This window comes from Telopea speciosissima, chromosome 1 (genome assembly GCF_018873765.1).
Source record: "Telopea speciosissima isolate NSW1024214 ecotype Mountain lineage chromosome 1, Tspe_v1, whole genome shotgun sequence".
NCBI classification, from domain to species: Eukaryota; Viridiplantae; Streptophyta; class Magnoliopsida; order Proteales; family Proteaceae; genus Telopea; species Telopea speciosissima.
The window spans coordinates 37,400,935-37,413,745 of record NC_057916.1 but is presented as its reverse complement, the minus strand read 5'-3'; positions in this window follow the sequence as shown (position 1 = coordinate 37,413,745).

Here is a 12,811-nt window from a genome sequence, read left to right as displayed (position 1 = left end):
AGCTCACAAGAGGTGGTGACAAGTCTATGATGCCATGCCCAAGAGATTGCGTGGATTTTGTGGTCTCTCTATGTTCGTGGATTCAAGTCCAAGGATGCAAAGAGCTTGGGCAAAGAATGCAAGTTTAAGTGATGGACATTGTAGATCAGTGTCAAGGATTCTAAACAACATTTAATTTTTTCGTCGAGATTATATTCAAGCCTTTCTACAGCCTTGTACACAACTTTGATGAATAAGATCATGGCTTTAGCCTTTGGTTCTGTGGTGCTTCGGTTGAATCCCTCCTGTGGTGATTTCAAATTCAAGTTGGGAAGACAAGCTACAATCTATGGAATTGGAAGTCCTTTTTGTGCTCTGGGTGGTGCAGCCAGTGACAATAAATGCTAACTAACGGATATAAGGTTTGCTTGGAAGCAAAGGGTGATTTAAGGGTAAGAGAACCTTTATTTATTTATTTATTTGATTCAGAAGAGAACCTTTATTTTAAACAAGGGTAAAAGGAGCCTCTCCAAGAGTGAGTGCGTGACCCCTGCACCTAGACATAGGATGGGGTGAAACTAAACTGAAACTGTTTACCAAAACCGAGCTGTGAGACTGTAGTTAAACGGTTGGTTTTTGTTTAAAAAATGAAGCCATTTAAATTGATTAAAACTGATTAATTTTTTTAATTTATATATTAAATAAAAAAATACACTCCTGAATCTTTGAATTCCCTTGACCACCACATTGATGAAATTGTTTATGATTTTTTAAAAAAATCATTAAAAATTAAAAAATTTACATGAGTTGATTTATTTTAAATAATTGTTTATGTCTTATTCTATAGAACAGTTTATATTAATAAATGCTTTTTTGTTTTTTGTTTTATTATATGAAACCATTTAATAAATGGTTCAGTTCTGGTTTCTATCTTGACCTTGTCAACTGAATTGAATTGTACTGTTTAACTAAAATTGCACCGTTTAACACCCATAGCTAAGAGGTAGATCCAACCGCAAGCTTTGGTTTGAAATCTTTAATTTCTGGTGTTGGAGGTGAAAAATATTTTAAACCGAAAATTCTTGTTGGACATGCCTCCTAGAAGCTGGCTTCTAAAAGCTCATAAGCTGCCCAAACATGCACTTAGAGGAGGTTATTCAACACAGCAGCAATCTGCCACTTTGCACACTCGTTAGTAGGTTTGCTTAGCCTTTCCCAACAATACAATAGGGGGTTCTAATGCTCTATCATAGAAGATCCCTTCAATTTGATGTTGTCACATTATCAACAATAATAATTGCAACCTTATCAGAATTTAATGGGGTCCGTTACATGAATCTTTGCAAAACAAAATAGGGAAAAAAAAATTTAACTTAAGAATGAAAAATATATATTTTTTTGTAGAAAGTAAGGCTATTCATTCATGTGCGTCCCAACACCAAACAAAGGAAAGCACAAAACATAAAAATGATAGATAACATGATATCCGCGATTTCATCAAAAAAAAAAAAAAAAATGATACGTGAGATATGGATAAACAGTATCCAAAACCAAGGAGTGGAAATAGACCGATTGGCAATCGAAAGTAATAAAATATCTAAAATATATCTCTCGTGTTCGTCTATCATTTTACATTACCTTATTGGATTTTGTTATCTTATTTTTATAAGTTTATAAGTTAAGATAATGTGATTTTTTAAAGATTTTCTATTGGTTTATATACATTGTCTTATAGAATGTTATAACATGGAATCACATATTTATGAAAATAAATACAAGAGAAAATCAAAGACTAAGAAGAGTAGAAAAAAGGGAGTCGTTGAACTCTCAAGTCTTAACCCTAGCCCTCATCATAAAAACGGTAAAGATGTCAACGGATAGTGAAAATTTGTATTCGATCCATGTTCATATCCATTTAGGAGAATCGTATTCAAAAAATCACTATCCGAAAATTATCCGAATCCGTCCGAAAATCGATAGGATATTATCCGAATCCGTTCGAATATAATCGGATACGAATATGATAATGTTATTATCCGACCGGAATTCGATCCGTTTACATCCCTACCTGATTACACATGTCATTGACTGGGTCATCTAGGCTAGGGGTAGGTTCACAAACACTTCCCTAGAGAACATGTTGTAAATACAGCTAATTTTAGGTGCATGCACAAACGTGCCAATAAAAGGGTCGCCATACGTGTCGAAAATAAAGACTCCCCACTGCCCACGCGTACCGACATACAATCACAATCTTCTTTCAAACAGACATGCCAGATAGACAAGGTTCTGATGGATCAGCGAGTGGAACTTCGATTGATGGCAAGAAAACCACTAGAATTGTTTCCACAATCTACTTTCAAACAGATCAGCAAGGATCTACTAGATCGATGAGTGGAGCGACATCCAGCGATAGGAGGTGGTTGGAGAAGCTTGAACGGCCGTTGGATCATCCGAGCCGGCGATTACCACGGTGCCAACTGCAACAGAGTCGGCATCACATGCAAGTACACAAATAGAGAGAAAACAAAATCCCTCCGCTCGGTGTTCTCCACGTAGAACACAACGGCTACAACTAGAAATTGGATCTGACCAAAGGAGGTCATCTGCCGGCAAAGGCAAAACACCCCATCAATCCTAATCGGTGGGAACTTCAGGGGAGGGGAAGGGGTGGGGACATGTCTAATGGTAGCGGCGGTGGAGGGGGTGAGGGAGGGCGGTGGCAGTATTGGTGGGAGCATGGCCGAGAGGGTTTGGAGATGGGCGGTAAGGGTATGGAAGCAGGGGGAGGGGGAGTAAGATGGACTGGGGTTGCATCTATGGTCGTTCCTCCATCTGGGAACCACTATTTTGAGCTCTCCTTTCGGAAACCTCAGCTTGCGACTTTGAGAATCCACTGAATGGCAATGGCGACCACCCATCTGGGACAAACAGAGTTCAGCAGAAGTTGGGGCCATTAATACCTGCTGCATCAAGCGATTCAAGCACCGAAGTCGTACAGTGAGGGTCGATATCTTGGCCCTCGCATAGATCCGGCAAGGACACCCCTTCTCCTTTAACAAGATTGAAATAGAGATAAAAAATGATGGGGCATCTGTTGAAACACGATGGGGTGTAGAGCGTGGAGGCGAAGTGCAGCTCTTGTGAGGCATCGACATCACAATCCCAGACGCTGACGGGAGTGCAGAAACTGCCTGGCGCTTGATGTCTTAGTAATTGCCAGGGAGTCCACGGCCTGGCACTTGAAATCTCAGGATTTGCAAGTGGTGCCGGTGCTAGAGGTGCTGATGCACTTGAGTCTCCATCGTCCATCCCTAACCTCATCGTATAGACGATGACCATAGAGGATGAAGATCGTCGTCCATCATCGACATCGTCGTCGTCCTCGGTGTCTTCATCATTGGTGGTTTAGATGGTCATGGCGGTAGAGCTGAAGAGAAAAAGGAGAAAAAGAAAAACATGCACTAAGGTGGACTGAATAACATGCAGGGAGGCGGACAAGTAACACGCACAGTGGCCGACAAGGTACTATTGCTTACAGTGGCATAAGAGAGGAAAACTGGAAAAGGGTTGTTGCGTGTGGAAATCTCCGATGCTTGGTTCGCCCACGGATGAGCCTGTAAAGACCAAGTGATGAGCACAAGAGAGCCGGTGTGGCTCCGGCCTAGGACTCTCCGATGCTAAAGTTAGATCACCAATGCAACACAGAATCGCTGCGTAGTGAAAAGCAAGATAAGGAGTGGTGCTCCATACCTGGGTATTTATAGAGTGAGAATGAGATGAGGCGGTTGGGAGAGTCCTAGTATGGTAGGAGTCCTTCTTTTGGAAGGCTCTCTCGCATAGAGCGGAGTGGAGAGCTATTTTCGGGGTTGGGCTCTTATTAAGGTAAAAGTCCATGTAGAGTGTGACTTCGTATCGCGCTGGGATCGTGACTCAATTCTTATCCCGTGATTCTCGAGATGCACTAATGTGGCCCCGGGATCCCCGGTGGGGTGCTATGGTAGCTTCCGTGTAGGAGGGCTCGGCCTGGGAGGTCGGCCTAGTCGGTCGGCCTTGGCAGTCACCTCGGCCTGGGAGGTCGGCCCGAGAGGTTGGTCTCGGCAGTCAGCTCGGCCAAGAGTTTACGGCTGACCTGTGTGAGCTCGGCCTCGGCCTCAGCCACCGGCTAACTTGTGCGAGTCCGGCTTTGTTAGGTGACTTATCGGAGATCGGGTCGGCCCGATCTCCAGCTCGGCTCAATTCGGTTCTCGGACTGAGGTCAGATCGGCCACGTGGCAGCCTCTGATTGGTGGGGTGTTTTATGCCTCATCAAAGGCCCCCCCACTCATCAGGGGTCGGCTCGGCACTAATGAGTGAAGTTTCCAGGTCTGCTTGTCTGGAAGATTTTTGCAGCCGAGCTGAGCTTATTTTTGTCATGGATTTGACGTTGCACGGTCTGACGGTTGGGCGTCAGTGCCACGTCAGCAGAGTCATTATGGCAGGCTCGGGAATTCGAAACGTCCTTTGATCTAGGCTGTTGAATTATGCTGAGCTCTGCTCGGCCGTTGGATCAGTTCAACCCAAGAGTTATAAATAGGCGACTCCTAACTATTCATTCTTCACTGCTCCAAGTTATTGACTTCTAGGCAAGCTCGGATTCTTCAGCTCGGTAGCGCTCGGTGCTTTCTGGTTCGTGATCAGCTCGGCCTTTGCTTCGTTCGCGCTCAGCTCATTCTTAGCTCTTTTTCAACCAGTAAGTCTTCTCCGCCCAGTATGTCAGTTGGTAGTAGTCCCATGGGCAGAGGGCGCGAGTCCTAGCCGAGAGCTCCCCGCTCGCTCTCCCACCATAGACTTGTTGGGCTCAACTTCGGATGAGCCTGATGTAGTGGAGCCTCGTCAGGCCGAGGTGGCCGAGCCTCCGTTGCTCCTGGAGTTCGACCACGCGGCCCGACCAATCGCCACAGACCGAGCCGAGAACTCTGGGTCGTCCTCATCTGATGAGGAGTCAAGTGAGGGAGATTCGTCCGAAGTGGGGGTTGGCTCGGTCAGCTCGTCCGCTGACACCCCTGAGCTCGAAGAAGGGAGTGTCGGCACCGTTCCATGCACGATCACGGATGCCGACCTCGACTATCTGAGGATGACCTATGCCATCCCCGAGGACATTCAGCTCCGAGCTCCTAACCCCGGGGAGATGGCCTGCTTCATCAGGCCCGATGAGGTGGCTTTGTACGAGACGCCTTTCAAGTACGTGTTCAGGCTCCCCGTCCTTGGCTTGGTGGACCAGATCTTGGACCACTTCCACCTGTCCCCTGGTCAGCTGGTGCTGAACTCTTGGCTGGCGTGGTGCAAGCGTGGCGCTTTTCTCTCAGCTCTTTTTCTTGAAGAAGTATCCAGAGAAGGGGTGGTACTATTTCAGCCGCCGATCTGGGAAGAGTGCGGCCCTGGGCAGCCACAAATTTCTGGTCTGCATGCCGACCTTCAATAAGTATTGGAAGCCTCATTTTTTCTTCACTTCCATTCCAAACAGCCCTCTCCGAACCGAGTGGAAGGAGATGAACTTGAACTACGTCAATAGGGTACTGCCCCTAACCGAGAATGAGCTGACCTCGCTTGACTTAATCCCCCAGCGTCCGCCCTTTGACGTCCTTCGGCTTCAGGACGAGGGGTTTCTTCAAAGGTGGCACATGACCCCTTGTAGGAGCCCGAGCCGAGCCCGTTTCTGTTCCCGAGCTGACCTCTTTATTTAGTCTTCATTTCTTTTTTAATTTGTTTTTGATGTTTGGTTTCTCTTGCAGTGGTCGGCCATATTCCCCCTATGGATACAGCTCGGCTAAGGGCCGAGACCCTTGCGGACCGAAGGAAGAAAAATGCTGAGAAGAAGTCCCAGGGCGAGTCCTCCAAGGCCCCCAAGGGCAAGGCCGTGTTGCCGAGCCCGCCAGACGCTGTGGCCGGCCTTGAGGCCGAAAAGAGTACGGGCCCAGTGGGGTCTTCGAGGAAAGGGAAGGGCCGAAAAGGCGAGAGGAGCCCGCCGAAAAGATGCCAAACGTCAGAAGCTCTCGGTCAATCTGACGAGTGGTGGCCTTCCACCCGTGGCTTCTCCCCCCAACATTTCCCTATATGTCTTGGGGAGGGCCTCGGCCAGCAACGTTCCGGTGAGGCCGACCTGGCGTCTCTTCCCAGGGGACTCGACATTGACGTCAGTTGCGCATGCCAAGGAATGGCTGGATGCAGGTCGGCTCCCGGCCGACAGGGAGAAACTCGAGCCGCTGTCTGACCCCAAGCTCCTCTCTACCCTGTTTCAGGATTTCAACATGGTAAGTTTATGCTCGGCTCTTATGATTAGATCTGACCTGTGTAATCTGTCCTGAGTTTTGTTCTTATGCTTTTTTGTAGGGCTTCGCCAAGGCAGTGGAGACTATGCTTCGCTTTGAGTGGCTCTTGACCGAGAACCACTCCTTGGGCGTCCAGTGCAAGAAAGCCTACCAGGATGCCCAGGATGCCGTTCAGAGGTGTCGGGAGACCCAAGAGAAGCTTACTGCGGCCGAGGTCGAAGTGGAGAGCTCTAATGTCGAGGTGATCAGGCAGAAAGAGAAGGTCCGGGCTCTGCAGGCTTAGCTCGCCGAGGCGAGGGAGAAGGCCAAGGAAGACCTGGCCCTGGCTCGGGATGAGGCGATCAACGACTATCTCCAATCGAAGGAGTACGCTGATGTATGCCATGAGATCAAGAAGCCTCCCTCTGCCGAAGGTTTTGAGGCAGGCCGGGCTGATCTCTTGGCCGAGGTCAAGGCGGTCTATCCCGATCTCAATCTCTCTCGTTTTGACGACGACGCGACCACTTTTGCCGGGGAGTTGGGATATGAGGAGGGAGCCGAGGTCACCCAGGCTCTGCCCCTTAAGGAACCTACGCAGGCCGACCTCTTCCCTCTTGACGCTGAACCCCAAGACCCCCTTGCTGAGCCTACAGTCGTGGATGTCGTCGAGGTCGCCTCCAAGTCCACCGCCGAGGAGATTGAGATGTAAAAATTTGTTGTTTTTTTTTTTTTTTGGGGCCGAACTGCCCTCATTGTAACCATGCCGAGCAGTCGGCCTGTACTAAATAAAAAATCTATTTTTGCCAGAATTTGTCCAAGTGTTTTAGCTCGGCATTCTTAGCCTTCTTTTCCTTCTGTATGTTGTTCCATTTGAGGTTGTGGCCGAACTGACGACCCATTCCGCCAGCCGAGCTTAGGGACTTGTCTGTTTTTTACCCATGCTTCACGTGGTCGTCGATTCGGCCATGCCATTCCCGAGGTCAAGGTGATTTTCGCTTTGGTTAGTTACTTTGCCATTCCCATCGGTCCGATCGGACCGGCTATCATATAAGCGGACGCATGGCCGAGCAGCCTTCCTGGCCTAGTGTAATGTCTTAGCTTAGTTTCAAACTTTGTTAGGCTCGGCCAAGGGGGGAGTTTGCTCTTGAGAGGTCGGCTAGGTCTATGAGGGCCGGTCTTATGACTTGGTTGCCGACCTATGAGGGCCGATCTTCGAGGTCGGCCAGGTCTATGAGGACCGGTCTTACGACTTGGTTGTCGACCTATGAGGGCCGGTCTTTGAGGTCGGCCAGGTCTATGGGGATCGGTCTTACGACTTGGTTGCCGACCTATGAGGGCCGATCTTCGAGGTCGGCCAGGTCTATGAGGACCGGTCTTAAGACTTGGTTACCGACCTATGAGGGCCGGTCTTTGAGGTCGGCCAGGTCTATGAGGACCGATCTTACGACCTGGTTGTCGACCTATGAGGGCTGATCTTTGAGGTCGGCCAGGTCTATGAGGACCAGTCTTACGACTTGGTTGTCGACCTATAAGGGCGGGTCTTTGAGGTCTACCAGGTCTATAAGGACCGATCTTACGACTTAGTTGCCGACCTATGAGGGTCGGTCTTCGAGGTCGGCCTGGTCTATGAGGACCGGTCTTACGACTTTGATTTAGGAGCTTGCAAATACGTTAAGTGGTGGAGAAAGACTTTATTTAATTGAATCAAACGTCGGGGCTGAAGCCGAATACAAGCATGCTCAGTTATTGAAAAAATTTCTTCAAATTTTCTGAGTTCCAAGGTCTCTGTACCTTCTTGCCCCCCGGAGTCTGCAAGCGATACGTCCTGGGGTGAATTTGCTTGGAGACTATGTACGGGCTTTCCCAGTTTGGTGCTAACTTTCCTTGCTACCTTGGCTGGGATGCGCTAAGCTTTCTGAGGACAAGGTCCCCTTGACGAAAGTGTCGCTCTTTTACTCTTGAGTCATAGTACTTTGCCGTCCTCTGTTGGTATGCCGTGTTCCGGAGTAGGGCATTTTCTCAAACTTCGTCGAGGAAGTCAAGGTTGGCTCTCAGCCCATCTTCATAGGTCTTCTCATCGAAGTTGAGTACTCGGTACGACGATGCCATAATTTTGATCGGGGCCAGGGCTTCGGTCCCATAAGCGAGGCGAAAAGGACTCTCCCCGGTTGGTGTTCTTACTGTCGTCCTATATGCCCATAGGACACTTGGGAGCTCTTCCACCCATCTTCCTTTGGCCTCATCTAACCTTCTCTTAATGCCGGCGAGTAATGTTCGATTGGACACTTCTACTTGTCCATTTGCTTGTGGATGAGCTACTGAGACAGGTCAAAAGTCGATGTAGAAGTGTTCGCAGAACTCTCGGAAGGCCGAGTTGTTGAATTGTGTCATTATCTATGATGAGCACTTTCGGTAGTCCGAACCGGTAGATGACCTTATCTCGGAAGAATTTCTCCATGTTCTTCTCGGTGATGGTTGCATGGGGCTCGGCCTCGACCCATTTAGTGAAGTAATCGATCGCCACTACCACGTACTTCCTGTTTTTCGTTGCTGGGGTGAAATCTCCGAGAATATCCATTCCCCACATAACGAAAGGGATTGGGCTCAGCATTGAGGTCAGCTTTGTTGCTGGTCGGCTCGGGATTGGTGCAAACAGCTGGCACTTCTCGCATGTCTTCACATACCTCATGGCCTCTTCTTGCATTCTTGGCCAATAGAATCCTTGTCGAAGTATCTTGTATGCAAGAGCTCGGCCACCCATGTGACTCCCGCATATTCCCTCATGCACCTCGGCCAAGGCATACTCAGCTCCCTTTGGTCCAAGGCATCAGAGAAGAGGGGCCGAGATTGCTCTTTTGTAGAGCACTCCGTCGATCATGGTGTACTTGGCAGCTCGGATCTTGACCTTCCTTGCTTCGTCTCGATTCTCCTAGAGTAGGTCATTCTCCAAGTAGTTGACAATGGGGTCCAACCAGGTCGGCCCATCCTCTTCAATGTGCTTTACGCTTTCTTCTTGTAAGGAGGGCTTCTCCAAGATTTCTATGTACACTGATCGGCTCAGATATTGGAGGTCGGCCTCGGCCAACTTTGACAAGGAATCAGCCGCGACATTCTCTTTTCTCGGTATTCGAGTCATCTCAAAGTGCTCAAGTTCAAAAATTAGATCTCGTGCTCGGCTCAGGTAAGCTATCATTCTTTCGTCTTTCGCCTCATAGTCTCCATTGACCTGGTTGACCACGAGTTGGGAGTCTCCTCGCACCTTCAACCGCTTTACACCCATTGCTTTACTGACTCGAAGTCCGGCTAGGAGGGCTTCATACTCGGCCTCATTGTTCGAGGCGGGAAACTTGAACCTCAAGGCATATTGGATCAGAAACCCTTCGGGGCTCACCAGGATCAGGCCGGCCCCACTTCCTCCGGAGTTACTTGAGCCATCGACATTCATGGTCCAAGTCGGGTTGGCCGTAGCCCCGACCTCTTCTACTGTCTTTTCTTCCCCGACTTCAAGGTCGGGCCCTGTGCATTCGGCGATGAAGTCGGCAAGGGCTTGTCCTTTTATCGTCGTCCTTGGACGATAGCTTATATCGTATTCACTCAGCTCAACCGCCCAGGTGATCAGTCGTCCCGAAACGTTGGGTTTGTGCAATATCTTCTTGAGTGGCTGGTCGGTCAGTACCGCGATCGGATGAGCTTGGAAGTACGGCCTTAGTTTCCTTGCGGCCGTAACAAGAGCGAATGCTACTTTCTCGAACCCGGAGTATCTTGTCTCGGCGTCGACAAGAATGTGGCTGATGTAGTATATGGGTCTTTGAGTTCGACTTTCTTCCCTAATCAACACCGCGCTGACCGCTACAGGGGTAGCGGCTAAGTAAACTTGAAGCTCCTCTTTTGGCTTGGGTCGGCTGAGAAGAGGCGGGTTCTCCAAATATTTCTTCAGCTCTTCAAAAGCTTCCTGGCATTCGTCCAACCTGATGAAGTCCTTCGGGTTCCGGATATTCTTAAGGGCCTTAAAGAACGGTAGGCACTTGTCGCCCGATCTCGACATGAATCGTGCCAACGCCGCTACCCTTCCGTTTAGCCTCTGTACTTCTCGGATCGTCCTTGGAGGGCTCATCTCTTGGATGGCCCTGATTTTTTCCGGATTGGCTTCGATGCCTCTGACAGATACCATGAAGCCGAGCAACTTTCCCGAGGTCACGCCGAATGCACACTTGGCGGGGTTCAGCTTCATTTGATTCTTGCTCAATACGCCAAAGGCTTCTTCCAGGTCGGCCAAGTGGTGTTCGATTTTTAAGCTCTTCACTAACATTTCGTCCACGTAGACTTCCATGTTTCTTCCGATCTGCTCGCGGAACATATAGTTCACGAGCCGCTGGTACGTCGCTTCGGCATTTTTCAATTCGAACGGCATGACCTTGGAGCAAAAGTTTTCTTGGTCAGTTCGGAATGCCGTGTATGGCTCGTCCTCCTCATGCATCATGATTTGGTTGTAGTCGGAATATGCGTCCATGAAACTCAGCATCTCGTGACCTGCCATGGCGTCGATCAAGAGGCCGATCCGAGGTAGCGGGTACTCATCTTTTGGACAAGCCTTGTTGAAGTCGGTGTAGTCGACACACATTCTCCACTTCCCGTTCGGCTTTGGGACCATGACGACGTTAGCCAACCAGGTTGAGAATTTTTCTTCTCGGATGAACCCTGATCGACGGAGCTTCTCCACCTCTTCTTTGATCGCGATTTGTCGATCAAGTGCGTAGTTCCTTCTCTTCTGCCGAATTGGTTTTCAACCTGGATCTACGTGGAGCCGGTGTTTCGCTATATGCCTGGGTATGCCCATCATGTAGGCAGCCGACCAGGCAAAGACATCGACGTTCGCCCTTAAGAAAATTCCGAGCTGATTCCTCTGATCTTCATTCAGCAATGATCCGAGCTGGACCACCTTTGCTGGGTCCTCATCGCTGAGGGGGAACGGGGTTAGGTCTTCCACAGGTCGTCCTCTCCTCTCGATGAGCTCATCCCGCTGATCTTCGGGGAGGTGTTTGACGCACATTGCCATTCCTCGGACATTACCTTTGTTTTGCTTGACAAAAGTAGCATAGCACTCCCGTGCCTTCTTCTGGTTGCCTCGGACTTCGTCGATTCTGTTCTCGATGGGGAACTTCATCTTCATGTGCATCGGGGAGATGATGGGTTGGAGAGCGGTCAGTGAAGGGCGGCCTAGTATGGCGTTGAAAGCCACTACCGATCGGACTACCATGAATTTGACCTGGATTGTCGCTTGGCATGGAGCTTGCCCGATCGTGACCAGCAGGTCGATTGAACCCTTAATGGTCACGGTAGCTCCCGAGAACCCATGAAGTGAGGTGCCCTCCGGCTTGAGCGCTTCGTCGCCGAAGCCAAATTACCGATACGCATCTAGCGACATAAGGTCCATTGATGCGCCGGTATCGACCAATACTCGATGGACGGGTCTCTTTGCAATTTCTACCTGTACCACTAAAGCATCGTCATGAGGCAAACTTATACCTTCGAGGTCGGCTTCAGAAAAGAAAATCGTCGCTGCTGGCTTGAGCTTCTTGGTGGGCATCTCGGCGACTCCGACAAACCGTGCATTTGCCTTGGCTTTTCGAGTAGTCTCTTGTCTGGGCCCTCCGAGGATGGTGTATATGGGAGCTCCCTTGTCACTGCTCGGCCCGGACCCATCCTCTTTCTTCTCAGCTCGGGCTTTATCTTCATCTCGCTCGAGTCGCCTATTTTCGGGCCTTGGCACGGTTCTTCTTTGATCGCGCTCTTCAGGTCACCGACCCCCATGCTCTTCACGACCTCCCTTGACATATCGCTTCAAGTGGCCCGCTTTTATCAGCTCTTCGTTTTCTCTTTTCAGTTGATAACAATCCTCGGTGTCGTGGCCGGTGTCCTTGTGGAATTGACAATATTTGTTAGGATTCCGAGATGACCCCGCTTGCATAGGTCGGGGGTCGGCGGATGTACCCACCATCTTGTATTTGCATCAAAATCTCCTTGCGCGAGGTATTCAGTGGGGTGTAATCGGGCCTCCGAGCTCGACCCGATCTCTCGGCTTGGTGATCCGTCCTGGGCCGTTTGTCTTCCTTGCAGTCATCGGTTGTCGGCCTTTTCTTATCGGCTCGGCCTTCGTTTCCCTTTCGGGCCTGGAGGACCTCGGCCATATTTACAAATTCATTACACCTCTTCAAGAGCTCGGCCAGGTTTTTGGTCGGCTTTAGGGCCAAGTCCTTGATGAGGTCCATGTCGGCGAGCCCGTTGCTCATAGTCGTATAGGCCGTGGCCTCATCCAAATCCTTGATGTCTAATGATTCCTTGTTGAAGCGGGAGACGAAAGCTCGGATCGACTCATTGGGCCTTTGCTTCACGCTGAGGAGGTTGACCGTTGTCTTCTTGTGTTTCATACTACTCTGGAAGCGCGTGAGGAAGGCTCGACAGAGTTGACCGAAGCTTGTTATGGAGTTCGGCGGCAACCAGGAGAACCATGAGGTCTTCGCGCCCTTGAGGGATGCAGGGAA